The sequence below is a fragment of the Chiloscyllium plagiosum genome, chromosome 18 (assembly GCF_004010195.1).
Source record: "Chiloscyllium plagiosum isolate BGI_BamShark_2017 chromosome 18, ASM401019v2, whole genome shotgun sequence".
NCBI classification, from domain to species: Eukaryota; Metazoa; Chordata; class Chondrichthyes; order Orectolobiformes; family Hemiscylliidae; genus Chiloscyllium; species Chiloscyllium plagiosum.
The window spans coordinates 12,677,093-12,694,427 of record NC_057727.1 but is presented as its reverse complement, the minus strand read 5'-3'; positions in this window follow the sequence as shown (position 1 = coordinate 12,694,427).

Here is a 17,335-nt window from a genome sequence, read left to right as displayed (position 1 = left end):
AAGGGCTTATGCTCAAAATGTCAATTCTTCTGAATGCTGCCTGATTGGCTGTGCTTTTCCAGTACTGCACTCTTCAACATCTTCTGTCATAGACTAGAATCCCTGCAGTGTGGAAACAGGCCATTCGGCCCATCGAGTCTACACCGACCCTCCAAAAACCATCCCACCTGGACCCTCCCCCAACCTCTCATCCCTGTAACCCTGCATCTCCCATGGCTAATCTACTTGGCCTGTACATCCCTAGACATTAGGGGCAATTTAACACAGCCAGTCTACTTAACCTGCACATTATTGGACTGTGGGAGGAATCTGGAGCACCAAGAGGAAACTCACACAGACATGGGGAGAACGTGCAAGTTGCACACAGACAGTTGCCCAAGGCTGGACTCAAACCTGGGTCCCTGGCGCTGTGAGGCAGCAGTGCTAACCACTGAGCCACCGGGCTGCCCCCTACTGCACCTGCTGCTTACTTTGATGTACAGTTTTTTTTCCTGTGCCATAATTTACTGCATCACATTAAGGATCACCATTGACTGCTTTCTATCTAGATGGTACAATGTCTGATTAATTCATCAATATTGACATGAAATTAATTTAAAAGCTCTTCTCTGCACATTCTCCAATGCAGTTTGTGCTGGGTATATACATTGGAACTAAGTTCACACTTAAAAGAATAGCCACAGTTTAATTCACTTGCACCAATGTTTAACTCCTTTGCCAGCAGATGCTTAACTGAACAAATCTGAGCAGTTTATCTGCAGTTATGACCCCAGCAAATCAACCTAAAAAAGACACGTGAAACATTAGATTTTGGATCATAGCTCTTAAAAATTGCTGCTGTCTCCAGATTTAGCTGGACAACGGGTTGATTGGACTGTGTTCGGCGTTAGAAATGTGAATAATTGCAGAAGTGCTTTGTATTTCTGCCTTGTTGTATGGAATTGGAGTGAATGAGAAGTAGTTTGAACTATTCAGATTCTAAGAATGGATGAGAATTATATTTAGAATCAAGTCCACCTTTACCTGGAGTTGATGGGATTAAAAAACAAATTGTACATCTGGTGAAATTTTCTAATCGTGAAACGTGTACAGGCTGTTACCAAGCAGCATTTATTTTTGTAAATTTTTGTATTTTTTAAATTATAATAATGATGGCCTTGAAATTCAGCTCTCTGAGTACTTCATGGATTTGAACAAAATTTCTTTATTTGATGTTGAACAGTCTATGACCTGTTTGAAATAAATGGGCTGATTGCTCCGTTAAAGAAGACGATGAACCATCTGTGCAGTGCCGTGCGAAGAAGCTAATTTCAAGACATTTCCGCCAGAAATGGATTGTGATGTAACAGTGCCATTGTTTAGCAGATGCAGAGCTGTTGCTGGGGGTCTGTGTGGTAATGTCTCACTGTTTTTGTTTTCTGTATACCATCTCCCTTGCGGCGTACTGAGGAGTATGGACTGCCAGTACATATGCCTACTTACTCAAGCCGGGGTCAGCTTCATTTTAAAACTCTCATTCTCCCAGTTCCAAGATGGCAGCAGAGGAGGATGCTCCAGCAAGAATTCATCCACTCCATTGTTCCGTTCCTTTGTTTTTTTTTCTTTCTCTTCTCTCTCGTATTTGTTTTTTCTCTTCTGTCATTTTCTTCTTCTGCCCGGAGTGGAGCAGGGATGGCCAGCAGACCTGGAACAGAGCAGGGATGGCCAATGTCTGGAGTGGAGCAGGGATAGTCAATGGACCTGGAGTGAAGATGGCTACTGCTTGGGAGCCAGTGGAGCCTGGACAGACACATGGAAACCCTTAGAGAAATAAAAAAATAGACATTGCAGTCTTTATCTAACTTATACTATACATTACTTACCTGCAATGTAGCATAACATTTTAAAAATTTTCTCTACATTTCATATGTAAGATTTAAACCTACTTTGTACCTAAGATAGTGCCATGTGTTGGAGAGGCTGAATAGGCTGGGGCAGTTTTCCCTGGACCGTCAGAGGCTGAGGAATGACCTTATAGAGGTTTATGAAATCATGAGGGACGTGGATAGGGGGAACAGCCAAGGTCTTTTTTCCAGCATAGGGGAATCCAAACCCAGAGGTTTAAGGAGGGAGGGGAAAAGATTAAAGGGGACTTGAGGAGCAATTACAGGTTAGTTGATGGCTGTCTTTTAGTGGATATTGTTTCAATTCCAGATGTGTTTGATGCTTTCTGCAGCTACTTTAAATTGCCAAGATCAACAGGGAGAGGGTGGTGTGTGTATGAAATAAATTGCCAGAGGAGGTCGTGGAGCTGGGTACAATTACAACATTTAAAAGAAATCTATAGTAGTCCCCCTGTACCCGTGGGGCATACGTTCCAAGGCCTACCACAGAACTTGAAACCACAGGTAGGTGAGAACCCATTCATTTAAATGGGTAACGTTCCTTTCCAGCAGCCCCCAGTCTCTGGTTCCAGAAGGTTTCCTTTAATATGTTCGGGTAACTGAAACCGCGGAAAATGATTACACGGAAACGAGGGTCGCCCTGTATATTGGTACATGAATAGGAAGGGTTTAGAAGAATCCGGGGCCAAGTACCAGCAAATGGGATGACATCAGTTTAGGATACCTGGTCAGCACAGACATGTTGGACTGAAAGATCTGTATAACCGATGACTCTATGTGCACTTGCGATACAAAGGCGATGAGCCAAATGGTGGAAAATGGGATAAGGCAGTTGTTTTTGACAGGTGTTAGCATGATGGGCTGAAGGGTCTTTTTCTGTGCTGCAAACCTGTATGACTCGATGACTCTAAGCAGAAAGTTGCATTTATCGAGGATTAGCAGGAATCAATTGTCTGACCTGATCGTCATACAGAACACGGTATCAATACAGAACACTGTCATACAGAAAGTGGTGTGTGCTCTGTATTGACTGAGTCAATGCAGAAGTGCCAATACAGTATACTGTCAATACAGAACATTGTGTCAATATGGAACACAGTATACTGTATTGATAGTGTCAATACAGTACAATATGTCCATACAAAACACTGTCAATGCAAAACACTGTCAAACCAGAACATTGTGTCAATACAGTACATTGAGTCAATACAGAACACCATGTCAATACTGAACACTGTCAATACAGAACACTGTCAATACAGTAACACTGTGCCAATACAGAACTCTGCATCAGTACAATACACTGAGTCAATACAGAACACCATCAATACAGTACACTGTGTCAACACAGAGCACTGTCAATATAGTGTCAACACAGAACACTGTCAATACTGTAGAATGTGTCAATACAAAACACGATGTCAATACTGAGCAGTGTTAGAACAGAACACTGTCAGTACTGTCAATACAGAGCACTGTGTCAACACAGAAATCTGTCAATACAGTACACTGTCTCAATATAGTACCCTGTCAATACAGAACAGTGTGTCAGTACGGAACACAGTGTCAATACAGTGCACTGTTGCAATACAGAATGTTGTGACAATATACTACACTGTCAATACAGAACACAGTCAATACACACATCACTGGATCAATACAGAACTCTGTCAATACAGTGTCACTGTGTAAATATGGAACTCAGTGTCAATACAGTGCACTGTTTCAACATAGGACACTGTCAATACAGAACACAGTATACTGTATTGACACAATGACAATACAGTACACTGTGTCATTACAGAACACTGTCAAAAGAATACACCGTGTCAATACAGATCACTGTCAATAAAGAACATTGTCAATACAGTACACTGTGCTAATACTGAACATTGTCAAAACAGAACACTGTGTCAATACAGAATACTGTCAATAAAGAACACTATGTCAATACAGTACACTGCCAATACAGAACACTGTTAATACCATACACTGTGTCAAAACGGAACAGTGTCAATACAGCACACTGTCATAATACAGTACATGGTCAATACAGAACACTGGGAGAAAGTGAGGACTGCAGATGCTGGAGATCAGAACTGAAAAATGTGTTGCTGGAAGAGCGCAGCAGGTCAGGCAGCATCCAAGGAGCAGGGGAATCGACGTTTTGTGCATAAGCCCTTCTTCAGAATACAGAACACTGTGACAATACAGCGCACTGTCAATACAGTACACTGTCAATACAGTACACTGAGTCAAAACAACACTGTCAAAACAGAACACTTTGTCAATACAGTACCACTGTCAAAGCAGTATGCTGCCAATGCAGAACATTGTTAATACAAGACACGGTGTCAGAACACTGTCAAACTGGAACACTTGTGTCAATACAGTACACTGTGACAACATAATACACTGTCAATAAAGGACACTGCCACACAGAACACTGTGCCAATACAGCACATTGTTGCAATACAGTACACTGTGTCAGTACAGAAAGCTGTCCATACAGGGTAATGTGTCATACACAACACTGTCAATACTGTAGACTGTGTCAATACAAAACATGATGTCGATACTGAACAGTGTCAGTACAAAACACTGTGTCAATACAGTACACTGTGTCAGTACTGAACAGTCAATACAGCACACTGTCATTATAGTACACTGTCAATACAGAGCACTGTGTCAGTACAGAACACTGTCAATACAGGAAACTGTGTCAATACAGAATACTGTCAAAAGAGGACACTATGTCAATACAGTACGCTGTGTCAATACAGAACACGATGTCAGTACTGAACAGTGTCAGTATAGAGCACTGTGTCAATACAGAACACTGCATCAATACAGAACACTGTCAATACAGACAATGTGTCAATACAGTACACAGTGTCAATACAAAACAATGTGTCAATACAGTGCACAGTGTCAATAGAGTACACTATGCCAATACAGATCACTGTGTCAATACAGGTCACTATGTCTATTCAGTACATTTTGTCAATACAGTACTCTGTCAATACAGAAAGCATCAATACACTACACTGTCAATACAGTATGCTGTGTCAATACAGAGTACTGCCAACACAAAACACTGTCAATACAGAACACTGTATCAATACAAGGCATAAGTCTAGATTAGAATGGTGCTGAAAAAGCACAGCAGGTCAGGCAGCATCCGAGGAGTAGGAAAATTGATGTTTCGGGCAAAGGCCCTTCATCAGGCCCTTCAATACAGAACACTGTCAATACAGTAGCCTGTGCCAAAACTGTACCCGGCCAATGCAGAGCACTGTTAATACAGTACACTGGGTTAAAACAGAATACTGTCAAAACAGAACACTGTGTCAATACAGTACACTGTCAATACAGAACACAATCAATACAGAACTCTGTAAACACACAACATAGGATCAATACAGAACACTGTCAGTACAGAACACTATGTCAATACAGCACACTGTCATTACAGAACATGTTAAATACAGGTCACCATGTCAATACAGTACATTGTGTCAATACAGTACACTATGACAATACATATCACTGTGTCAACACAGTACACTGTGACAATACAGTACATTGTGACAATAGAGTATACTTAATACAGAACTCTGTCAACACACAACACATCAATAAGAACATCGTCAATACACTCTGTGTCAAGACAGAACACTGTCAGTACACAACACTGTAAATACAGGTCACCGTGTCAATACAGTATACTGTGACAATACATATCACTGTGTCAATACAGTATGCTGTCAATACAGTACATTGTGTCAATACAGTACACTGTGACAATACATATCACTGTGTCAATACAGTACGCTGTCAATACAGTACATTGTGTCAATACAGAAAGCATCAATACACTACATTGTGTCAATACAGTATACTGTGTCAATACAGAATACTGACAACACAGAATACTGTCATTACAGAATAATGTGTCAATACAAGGCGAAGTCTAGATTAGAATGGTTCTGGAAAAGCACAGCAGGTCAGGCAGCATCCGAGGAATAGGAAAATGGAGGTTTCGGGCAAAGGCCCTTCGTCAGGCCCTTCAACATAGTACACTGTCAATACAGTAGCCTGTGCCAAAACGGTATGCTGCCAATACAGTACACTGTCAATACAGTACCACTGTCAAAGCAATATGCTGCCAATGCAGAACATTGTTAATATAAGACACAGTGTCAGAACACTGTCAAACTGGAACACTTGTGTCAATACGGTACACTGTGACAACATAATACACTGTCAATAAAGGACACTGCCACACAGAACACTGTGCCAATACAGCACATTGTTGCAATACAGTACACTGTGCACTGTATTGACACAGTACACAGAAAACGTCAATACACCACACTGTCAAACAGAATACTATCAAAACAGAACACTGTCAATACAGTACATTGTGATAATACAGTACACTGTCAATACAGACCACTTTGTCAATCTAGTACATTGTGAAAACACAGTACACTGTCAATACAGAATACTGTGTCAATACAGAACACTGTATCAATACAGTACATTGTGACAATACAGTACACTGTCAACACACAACACGGAATCATTTCAGAACACCGTCAATACAGTACACTGTGTCAATACAGAAAACTGTCTGTACAGAACACTGTAAACTCAGGTCACTATGTCTATTCAGTACATTTTGTCAATACAGAACCCTGTCAAAACAGAATACTGCCAACACAGAACACTGTCATTACAGAATAATGTGTCAATACAGTACACTGTGACAATACAGTACACTGTCAATACAGTACACTGTCAATACAGAACACTGTCAATACAGTACACTGTGACAATACAGAACACTGTCAACACAGACCATTTTGTCAATCCAGTACATTGTGAAAATACAGTACACTGTCCATACAGAATACTGTCAATACAGAACACTGTGATAAGACAGTAAACTTTCAATACAGAACTCTGTCAATACAGTACGCTGTGTCAATACAGTCGACTGCGTCAATTTAGAACACTGTCAAAATACAACACTGTGTAATGCGGAACACTATCAATACAGTACACTGTGTCAACACAGAACACAATGTCAATACTGAATAGTGTCAATACAGAACACTCAATCAATACAGAGCACTGTGTCAATACAGAACACTGTCAATACAGTACACTGTGTCAACACAGAACACTGTGTGTCAATATAGTACACAGTGTCAATACAGTATGCTGTCAATACAGAAAGCATCAATACACTACACCGTGTCAATACAGCATGCTGTCAACACAGAACACTGTAAAAATACAACACTGTGTAATCCGGAATACTATCAATACATTACACTATGTCAATACAGAAACGATGTTAATACTGAACAGTGTCAATACAGTACACTGTGTCAATACAGAACACTGTCACTACAGTACACTGTGTCATTACAGAATATTTTCAAACCAGAACACTGTGACAATACAGTAGTGTCAATACAGAATACTGTCAATACAGCACATTGTCAATACAGAACACTGTAAATACAGGTCACTGTGACAACAGTATGCTGTGTCAATACAGTACATTGTGACAATACAGTACACTGTTCATACAGAACTTGGTCAACACACAACACGGAATCAATACAGAACACTGAGTCAATACATTACACTGTCAATACAGTACACTGTGTCAGTACAGAACACTATGTCAATACATTACACGGTCAATACAGTACACTGTGTCAGTACAGAACACTATGTCAATACAGCACATTGTCAATACAGACCACTGTAAATACAGGTCACTGTGTCAATACAGAACACTGAGTCAATACAGTACACTGTGTCAATACAGTACACTGTGTCAATACAGAACACTGAGTCAATACATTACACTGTCAATACAGTACATTGTGTCAGTACAGAACACTGTGTCAATGCAGCACATTGTCAATACAGACCACTGTAAATACAGGTCACTGTGTCAATACAGCACACTGAGTCAATACAGTACACTGTATCAATGCAGCACATTGTCAATACAGAATACTGTCAATGCAGTACACTGTCAATACAGAATACTGTCAATGAACTAGACTGTGTCATTACAGTATAGTGTGTCAATGCAGTACACTGCCAATACAGAACACTGTGTCAATACATGACAATATGTCGATACAGAACACTGTCAATAAAGCACACTGTGGCAATACAATACACAATGTCAAGAAATAACACTGTGAACACAGTACAGTTTGTCAATGTGGAAAACTGTCAATACAGAACATTGACAGTGTACAGCATTGGCAACGCAGAATACTGTCAGTAAAGAGCACTGTGTCCATATAGTACACTGTGTCAATACAGCACATTTCCAATACAGTATTCTGTATTCACACAGTGTTCTATGTCAATACAGAACACAGTCAGGGTGCCCTCATTTAAACCCGCCATTTTGATGCAGTGACAACTGCTTTGATAGTGTCTGTGAAGTTTACCATGGGGATTCAATTTAATGTATTTTTATGGCTCCAGGCTGGACATAGAGATATTTGCCAGCCCTTGTAGTTTATTCCTGCTTTTGCATGACGCAAATCCTGATGGTCTCTGTTCATTGAGAGTTAATAATGCCTGAAGTGGAAAAAATATAGATGAATGTGAGGAATGCAGATGCTGGAGATCAGAGTCAAAACGTGTGGTGCTGGAAAAGCACACAGCAGGTCAGGCAGCATCCAAGGAGCAGGGGAATTGACATTTCAAACATAGGCCCTTCATCAGGATTCCAAAACGTTGCCTCCCCCACTCCTCAGATGCTGCCTGACCTGCTGTGCTTTTCCAGCACCACTTTTCTCAAGAGAGAAAAGAAAATTGATGAAGAGGAAAGAAGTGCTAAATTAAGTGGTTGTTTAGATGTTTTTAAAAAAATATCAGCTTTATATTGCACTGAAAACAACAAATGCTGGAGGTCACAGCAGATCAGATAGCACCGATAAATAGAGACCATGTTATTGTTTTGTGTCTCAATGACTCTTCATCAGCTTTCTTTCCATGGATGCTGCCTGACCTGTTGTGATCTTCAGCATTTTATGTTTTCAGTACAGATTCCAGCATCTGTAGTAATTTGCTCCCAGATTTACACTGCGTGTTGTTGCAAACATTATGCTGCAGCTTTATGGAACACAAAGAATATTGTGTTCAGTTCTGGTCACCTCATTGTTGGAAAGGTCTGGAAGCTTTATGGAGGGTGCAGAGGAGAGATACCAGGATGCTGCCTGGGCTGGAGGGTCTGTTTTATGAAGAAAGATTGAGGGAACTAGGGCTTTTCTCATTGGAGCAAAGAAGGATGAGAGGTGACTTGATAGAGGGGCACAAGATGATTAGAGGCATAGATAGAGTGGATAGCCAGAGACTTTTCCCGTGGTGGAAATGGCTATCAGGAGGGGGCATAAATTTCAAGTGATTGGAGGAAAGTTTAGGGGAGATGCCAGAGGTGGGTTCTTTACACAGAGAGTGAAGGGTGTATGGAATGCACTGCCGGTGGTGGTAGTCGAGTCAGATACATTAGGGATATTTAAATGACTCATAGATGGGCACATAGATGATAGTACAATGAAGGGTATGTAGGTTAGTCTGATCTTAGAGTAGCATAAAAGGCCGGCCAACATCGAGGGCCGAAGGGCCTGTACTGTGCTTTGTCCTATGTTCTATGCGTATGTGTATTTAAAAAAAATTGTAGGTGAGCAAGCACGTTTGGAATTTATGGTCAGATGGTTGTGGTGAATGTACACTCTCATTTGCTTGTCTTGGTACATGCAGACTGTATTTCCCCAGTGGCTGCAGCATGGCCAATGGTTAAGCTGCTGATGTTCACTCAAGGGGCACTGCAGATGGCCTTGACCGACATCCCCAAGTAGCCAAAGGCCTGAGAGCCCTCATTGTCCACTGCATCCACTCGGTCTAGAGCCATTGCCAGCACAGCACCTCAGCAGTGGTGGATTGAGCTGGTGGATGAGATTGCTATGACACCCTTCAGGGCCCTTTGCACACCCTAGCAACAGTCCTGAGCTTCCAATGAGGCACTTGGACAGTGTGGGAGTGCAAGTGTGCTCAAATTCTCCACACTTACTGTAGAGCAATTCACATTCAGCCACATATTGAGACAACGATATTGCTGTGGGGTGTCCTGCTGCATATTTGTTGACCTCTCCAGATGCCAAAGCATATCTTGTTTCATTTCCCAAGTACAAAGGTGGAGCTGATGGTCTTCTGCCAATACAAGGTGGTTGAGGGAAAGGGAGACAGAAAGCAGGGTGGCCTGTTCAGATTTGGACCATTGTTCATGCACAGAGTCAACAACAATACATATGGGTTAACTAAATGGGATGGCTACAGCATTCTATTTTAGCCCTTGGCAGCAAAAAGAGTGTGTCACAAATAGCTCTTTCCCCTTCCTGTTTTGTTTGCTTCAAAAAGAAAGCAAAAAAAAGCCTCTTGCTATGGCACTGTGCTCCAAATTAGGAACTTAGCAGTTTTGATATCTGTTGCTATGCAACCCCCTGGACTCCCATTGCTACAATGTGCTAGGCCACTGCATCATCTGCAGCTTCAAGCTTTAACAGCACAGCGTGTTGTTAGCTCAGTCTCCCATGGTTTCATAGAAAACTCCCAATGTCTGGAAACTTTCTCCAGCTCTACAACCATCATGATGTCTGCACTCCTTCTATCTTGCCCTGTTGCACAGCCCTGAATTTTGGTGTTTGAGCATTGTAAGCTTGGCTTTAACATTCCTCAGCCCTACACCCTGGAATTTCCTCCCTAGAACCCTCCCTCTTTTTCTTTGAGCCATTCCTCAAAACTTATCTCTTTGATCAAATGCTTAGTCACTTGGCCAAATATCTCCTTGCAGCTGAGGTCAAATTTTGTCTGGTAAAGTTTCCTGTGGAGTGGGACTAATCGCAACATTACACCCACTGTATAAATGCAACCTGTCCTTAAATGTAAGATCAGAACCAGATTAAACCACATCCTATAAAGCCACGCTCTCCCTTGACAGAATAGAGTGAGCAAGAAGCCAAACTTGGAAAGAAATTGCTGAAATCTGACAAGCTATCTCCAGAGAGGTCAAGAGTTACAGGATGTGGACACTGATTTGTAATAATGGCTCCCCTGGGATTTGAGGGATGTTATTGAAATCAGCTCAGTGGACAAGGTTTGGAGAAATGCGATCTGAGTAGTCACTGAGAGACCAGACAGCCACATCTGTCTCTATATATACAAAGATATCTAGAGAGTTAGTGATAATGTGTTGTCGCAGGCATGTGGAATGAATTGGAATAAACAGACTAAATCCAGCTGTATAAACCAGACTCAAGATTGTATTTGCATCTTCCTCAATGATTACAGATGGTGCTTTGTGAATAATTGATAATACCATGTGTCCTAAGAGTACTTGGCTGAACATGAGACTTGGTTAAAAAAACGCACTCCTGCATGTTTTGTTATGCATTGAGGGCAAATGAGACAGGAAAGAGAGCAGAGGGCAGGCAATATTTCTTTAGACAAGGAGTTATAAGATGCAGTGTATCCACTTCCTAGGTGATTGCTTGAGGCAAAACAGAAAATTTACAGTGGTGGGAGAGGATAAGAAAAGAAAGGAACTTGGATACAGGTTGTTAGAGGCACTTAATTAGGTTAGATTCCCCATAGTGTGGAAACAGACCCTTCGGCCCAACAAGTCCACACCGACCGTCTGAAGAGCAACAGACCCCCTGAATAATGCATCTAACATTAGGGGCAATTTAGCACGGCCAATTCACCTGACCTGCACATCTTTGGACTGTGGGAGGAAACTGGAGCAAACCCACACAGACACGGGGAGAATGTGCAAACTCCACACAGACAGTTGCCTGAGGCAGGAATCGAAGCCGGGTCCTTGACACTGTGAGGCAGCAATGCTAACCACTGAGCCACCGTGCCGCCCTCACTTGCTCACATGGAAGGGAAAGTCTGGTAATGATGAATGTTCTTCGTTCAAGTTATAACACCAATGTCTTTCCACTTGTCATCCTTTGAATCAACAGTGATGTGTCACATTTAAAATATAAATTATAAATTAAGGAACATTGCCTTTTTAAACGACAGGTTCTGTTCAAGGGACTGAGTTGTAGAAGTTGGACAAATTAGAACCTTTTTCTTTAGAGCATAGAAGACAGAGGGGGGGATTTTATAGAAGTGTATAAGATCATGAGAGGCATAAATAGGGTGAATGCACTCAGTCTTTCTTCCAGGATTGGGGAATTGAGGACTAGAGGGCATCAGTTTAAGGTTAGAAGGGAAAGAATAAATGGGAATCTGAGGGGCAACTTCTTTACACAGAGAATGGTGCGCTTATGGAATGAGCTGCCAGCGGAAGTGGTTGAGGTGAGTACATTAACAATATTTAAAAGGCATTTAGACAAATACATGGATAGGAATGGATTAGAAGGATATGGTAAAAACAAAGACTGCAGATGCTGGAAATCAGAGTCAAGATTAGAGTGTTGCTGGAAAAGCACAGCAGGTCAGGCAGCATCCAAGGTGCAGGAAAATCGAGTTTCAGGCAAAAGCCCTTCATCAGGAATTCCATGGGCCGTCATCAGGAATGAGTCTTTGAGGTGATGTAGGACTCTATGATTCTATGATAACAGAGCAGGTTAGATTATTCATATAAGATTCTGTTTTCTGTTAAGCTGAGTTGAAAAGTTGTTTTTGTATGAGATGTAGGCTAGGCCCATCACCTCAAAGACTCATTCCTGATGAAGGGCTTATGCCCGAAACATCGATTCTCCTGCTCCTCGGATGCTGCCTGACCTGCTGTGTTTTTCCAGCACCACACTCTCGACCTCTGATCTCCAGCATCTGCAGTCCTCCGAGTAGAATACAGTACTCAACTTCAGGCTCCTAAATAGTGGAGAAGATCTGCACATACAGCAGTACACCAGTGGGTGGCAGTGCACCCTGTGACATGAAAGATATATATTTTCAAACATTGTGAAATTTTATGTTAAATAATTTGAGTTGCTGCGTTTAAGGCTACTGATTTAGGGTTTCAGCATTATTATCTCTACTCAGTGCTGCTAGGTTGGCAAAGCTGGATAAAGAAGCAAGGCTTTGAGTAACGGGCTAAGAAGTGGAAGATGGAGTTTAATTCAGATAAATGCGAGGTGCTGCATTTTGGGAAAGCAAATCTTAGCAGGATTTATACACTTAATGCAATTCTGGTCTCCTTCCTAGCAGAAAGGTGTTGTGAAACTTGAAAGGGTTCAGAAAAGATTTAAGGATATTGCCAGGGTTGGAGCATTTGAGCTATAGGGAGAGGCTGAACAGGCTGGGGCTATTTTCCCTGGACCGTGGGAGGCTGAGTGGTGACCTTACAGAGGTTTACAAAATTATGAGGGGCATGGATAGGATAAATAGACAAAGTCTTTTCACTGTGTTGGGGGAGTCCAGAACTAGAGGGCATATGTTTAGGGTGAGAGGGGCAAGATATAATGGAGATGTAAGGGTCCACTTTTTCACACAGAGGGTGCGTGTGTGGAATGAGCTGTCAGAGGAAGTGGTGGAGGCTAGTACAATTGCAACATTTAAAAGACATCTGGTTGTGTATATGAATAGGAAGGGTTTGGAGGGATAAGGGCCAGGTGCTGGCAGGTGGGACTAGATTGGGTTGGGATACCTGGTCAGCATGGACGGGTTGGACCGAAGGGTCTGTTTCCATGCTGTACATCTCTATGACTCTCTGACTGTATAGCAGCAGAGTTTCAAGCTTCACAACATTCTTCCGATAATAGGGAGGCTAGAATTGCACAAAATTTTCCAAAAGTGGCCTAACCAATGTCCTGTACAGCCACAACATGACCTCCCAACTTCTGTATGCAATGCTCTGACCATACTCAGCCTCCTTTCCTGCCTTTGGAAGCGAATCCTACATTCTAATAACATTTGAGCAAGAAACCTGACTCATGTCTATCTTGAAAAGAAGACCCCTTATAAACCATATCTCATACTTTTAGTCTGCCGTACAAGAGGAAACATTCTCCAATTTTCTACAGTATTGAGTCCCCTCAAGAACTGATGTTTCAGTCGGATGACCTCTCATTCTCCTAAATTCAATTGGGTATGAACATTCTTCACAAACAATCCCTCATCCCCGGAATGAGTTGAGTAAACATTCTCTCGATGGCTTCGAAAGCAATTATATCTTTTTTCAAGACCAAAACCATGCAAGGACTTTGGATATGGTCTCAGCAAGTGCCTGTGTGGCTACAGTAAAACTTCCCTACTTTCATATTCTATTCTTCTTTCAATAAATGACAGCACTCAACTGCTTGTATCTGTATAATAACCTTCATTTTTTTATTGTGTATACCAGAGCATACAGGTCTGTCTGTGAGACTGACTTTTGCAATCTTTCTCCACTTCAACTCATCGAGCCAAAATGTACAACTCCACATTTACCCATATCAAACTGCATTTGTCAAATTTTTGTCTGTCCATAGAACACATCAACAAAGCTAATTCTAATTTTGTCTACATCCCTGTGCAAATTCTCTACTTTATCTTGACCACTATCTTGGCTTTGTTGGTAAATTTAAGCTATGCTACTTTCAATCCCCTCATAGAATCCCTACAGTGTGGAAGCAGGCCATTTGGCCCATTGAATCCACATTAACCCTGTGAAGAGTGTCCCACCCAGATCCACCCCATCCCTGTATCCATGTATTGCCCATGGCTAATCCTCTTAATTTGCATATCCCTGGACACTATGGACAATTTAGCTTGGCCAGTTCATCTAACCTGCACATCTTGGACTGTGGGAGGAAACTGGAGCACCTGGAGGAAATCCATGCAGACATGGGGAGAATATACAAACACCACACAGACAGTAGCCTATGGGTAGAATCAAACCCGGGTCCCTGACTATGGAGCAGCAACACTAACCACTGAGCCCCTTCATTCCAAATCATTGCTATAGATTGCAACTATATAGTTGAAAGATCCAGCACTGATTCCTGTGGCACTCCAGCACTGGGAAAATGCCAACCCAACAATCACAGAATCCTTACAGTGTAGAAACAGGCCATTTGGCCCAACAAGTCCACACCAACCTCTGAAGTGTATCCTACCCAGACCCATTCCCCTATCCTATTACTCTCTATTTCCCCCGACTAATGCACCTATCATACACATCCTTGAACATTTTGAACAATTTAGCATGGCCAATTCATCTAACCTCCACATCTTTGGACTGTGGGAGAAAACCAGAGCACCCGGAGGAAACCTATGCAGACACAAGGAGAATGTGCAAACTCCACACGGACAGTCGCCCGAGGCTGGAATCAAACCCGGGTCCCTAGCTCTCAGTGCTGAGCACTGAGCCACTGCCCATTTGTCACGATTCCTAGCTGCCTGTTAGTTAATTAATCTTTTAACTTTTTTGCTGCGGTGTACACTATGTGCTCTTATTAAATGCTTTTGGTACATCACACCTTCTGATTCCCACGTACAATTTTTCTAGCCAAAATGTGCAAAATTTCCATTTACCTGTGTTATACTCCCTGTCAGAGGAATATTGACACGTTGAGTGGGCAAAAACCTGGCATATATTGTGAGGAAATATGAGGTTATGCACTTTGATTGGAAGACAGAAGGAGCTGAACATAATTAAAATGGAGAATGATTGCAGAAAGCTACAGAACAATGGGATTTGGGTATCTCTGGGGCAAACAAATAACCCAGTGATACTATCACTAGACTGTTAATCTAGAGACTCAGGTGGAATTTGAAGTTGATTTCAAACAAAATCTGGAGTTAAGAGTCTAATGTTGACCATACAGGAAAAACCCATCTGATTCACTTATCCTTTAATGGAGGAAATTGCTATATTTACATGGTTTAGCCTGTGTGTATTTCTAGATCCATAGCAATGTTGTTCACTCCCAACTGTGGCAATCAGGGATGGGCAATAAATGTTGGCCTAGTCAGCATTGTCTATGTCCTGTACATGATTTAAAAAAAAACCCACAAAAAGCTAGCATCCAAATTCAGTGGGTGACAGGGAAGGCAAACCACATCTACATCAAAGGGAATGGGGTTGAAAAATAAGGAAGTTTTGCTGGAACTATACAAGGCATTAGTCAGATTGTGGCTGGAATACAGCTCTGATTAAAAGAAAGATATACTGGCATTGGAGCCAAGATTAGAGTGGTGCTGGAAAAACACAGCAGGTCAGGCAGCATCTGAGGAGCAGGAAAATTGATGTTTTGTGCAAAAGCCCTTCATCAGGAAGCTCCTGCTCCTCAGATGCTGCTTGACCTGCTGTGCTTTTCCAGCACCACTCTAATCTAGACTGTAATCTCTAGCATCTGCAGTACACACTTCTGGCCAATGGCCTTGGAGGCAGTCCACACTGGGATCACTGCACTGATACCAGCTATGGCAGGACTCTCTCATGAGGAGTGTCTTGTGGAGGTTGAGGCTCACTGGATTTTAAAAGAATGAGAGGAAACTGCATCGAAATATACAAGATTCTTTGGGATTTGACAAGGTAAATATTTTTTTCCCTTTGTGGTACAGTCTCGGACAAGAAGACAGAATTTCAGAATAATTGGTCACAAATTTAAGAGAAATTTATTTCCTTGGAGTGAGGTAGATCTGTGGAACTCTTTATCATAGAGGGTTATTGAGGCTGGGTCATTAAATAGGTTGAAGGCAGAGCTAGAGAGATTTTTAATCAGCAAGGGAAATCAAGGGTTTATAAGGAAAAGTAGAGTTGTGGAATATCAGTTCAGCCATATTCTCATTGAATGGTGAGACAGATGGACAGGCTGAATGGACTAGTTCTGCTCCTCCATCTTTTGGTCTGGTGCTGTTGTTATGACCTTTTGGTTTCAAAGCTTTTCATTTCATACTCATCAGGACAAATGCCAGAATGCCAAATTCAATAGGATCACAAAAGTTGCCTTCTCCATGCCAATATCTCAGCTCATCTGAGTCAACGTGCCAAACAATCTGTTGTCCTGTGGTATAACTTGTTGTGACTGTTTGAAATTTGGCATTCGTCCATTTGTCCCGATGAGTGCAAAATAAAAAGTCTTAGTAAGGTGTCCATCTTCATGCTCTGTATTATTGATGAGCCACTGAGTGCTCTCCATTTCTCAGGACTACACTGTCAGTCTGGATATAATACTTGAATCTCTGGAAGTGGAACCTGAACTCTGGATATTCTGCCTCAGAGATGAAGGCGCTACCATCTGTACAAATCTCCCACCTAAGCAAAAGAGATTTGCAGTCGGAGCTGGTCAGTGTAAATGGGATACAACTTGACTGAAACCAATATGGCAACAGTGTCAATCCGTCTCCCTCTTGGCCTCTGCTATTGGTTTCGAGTTTGTTGCATCTTCCAGAATCTTTTTATTCTC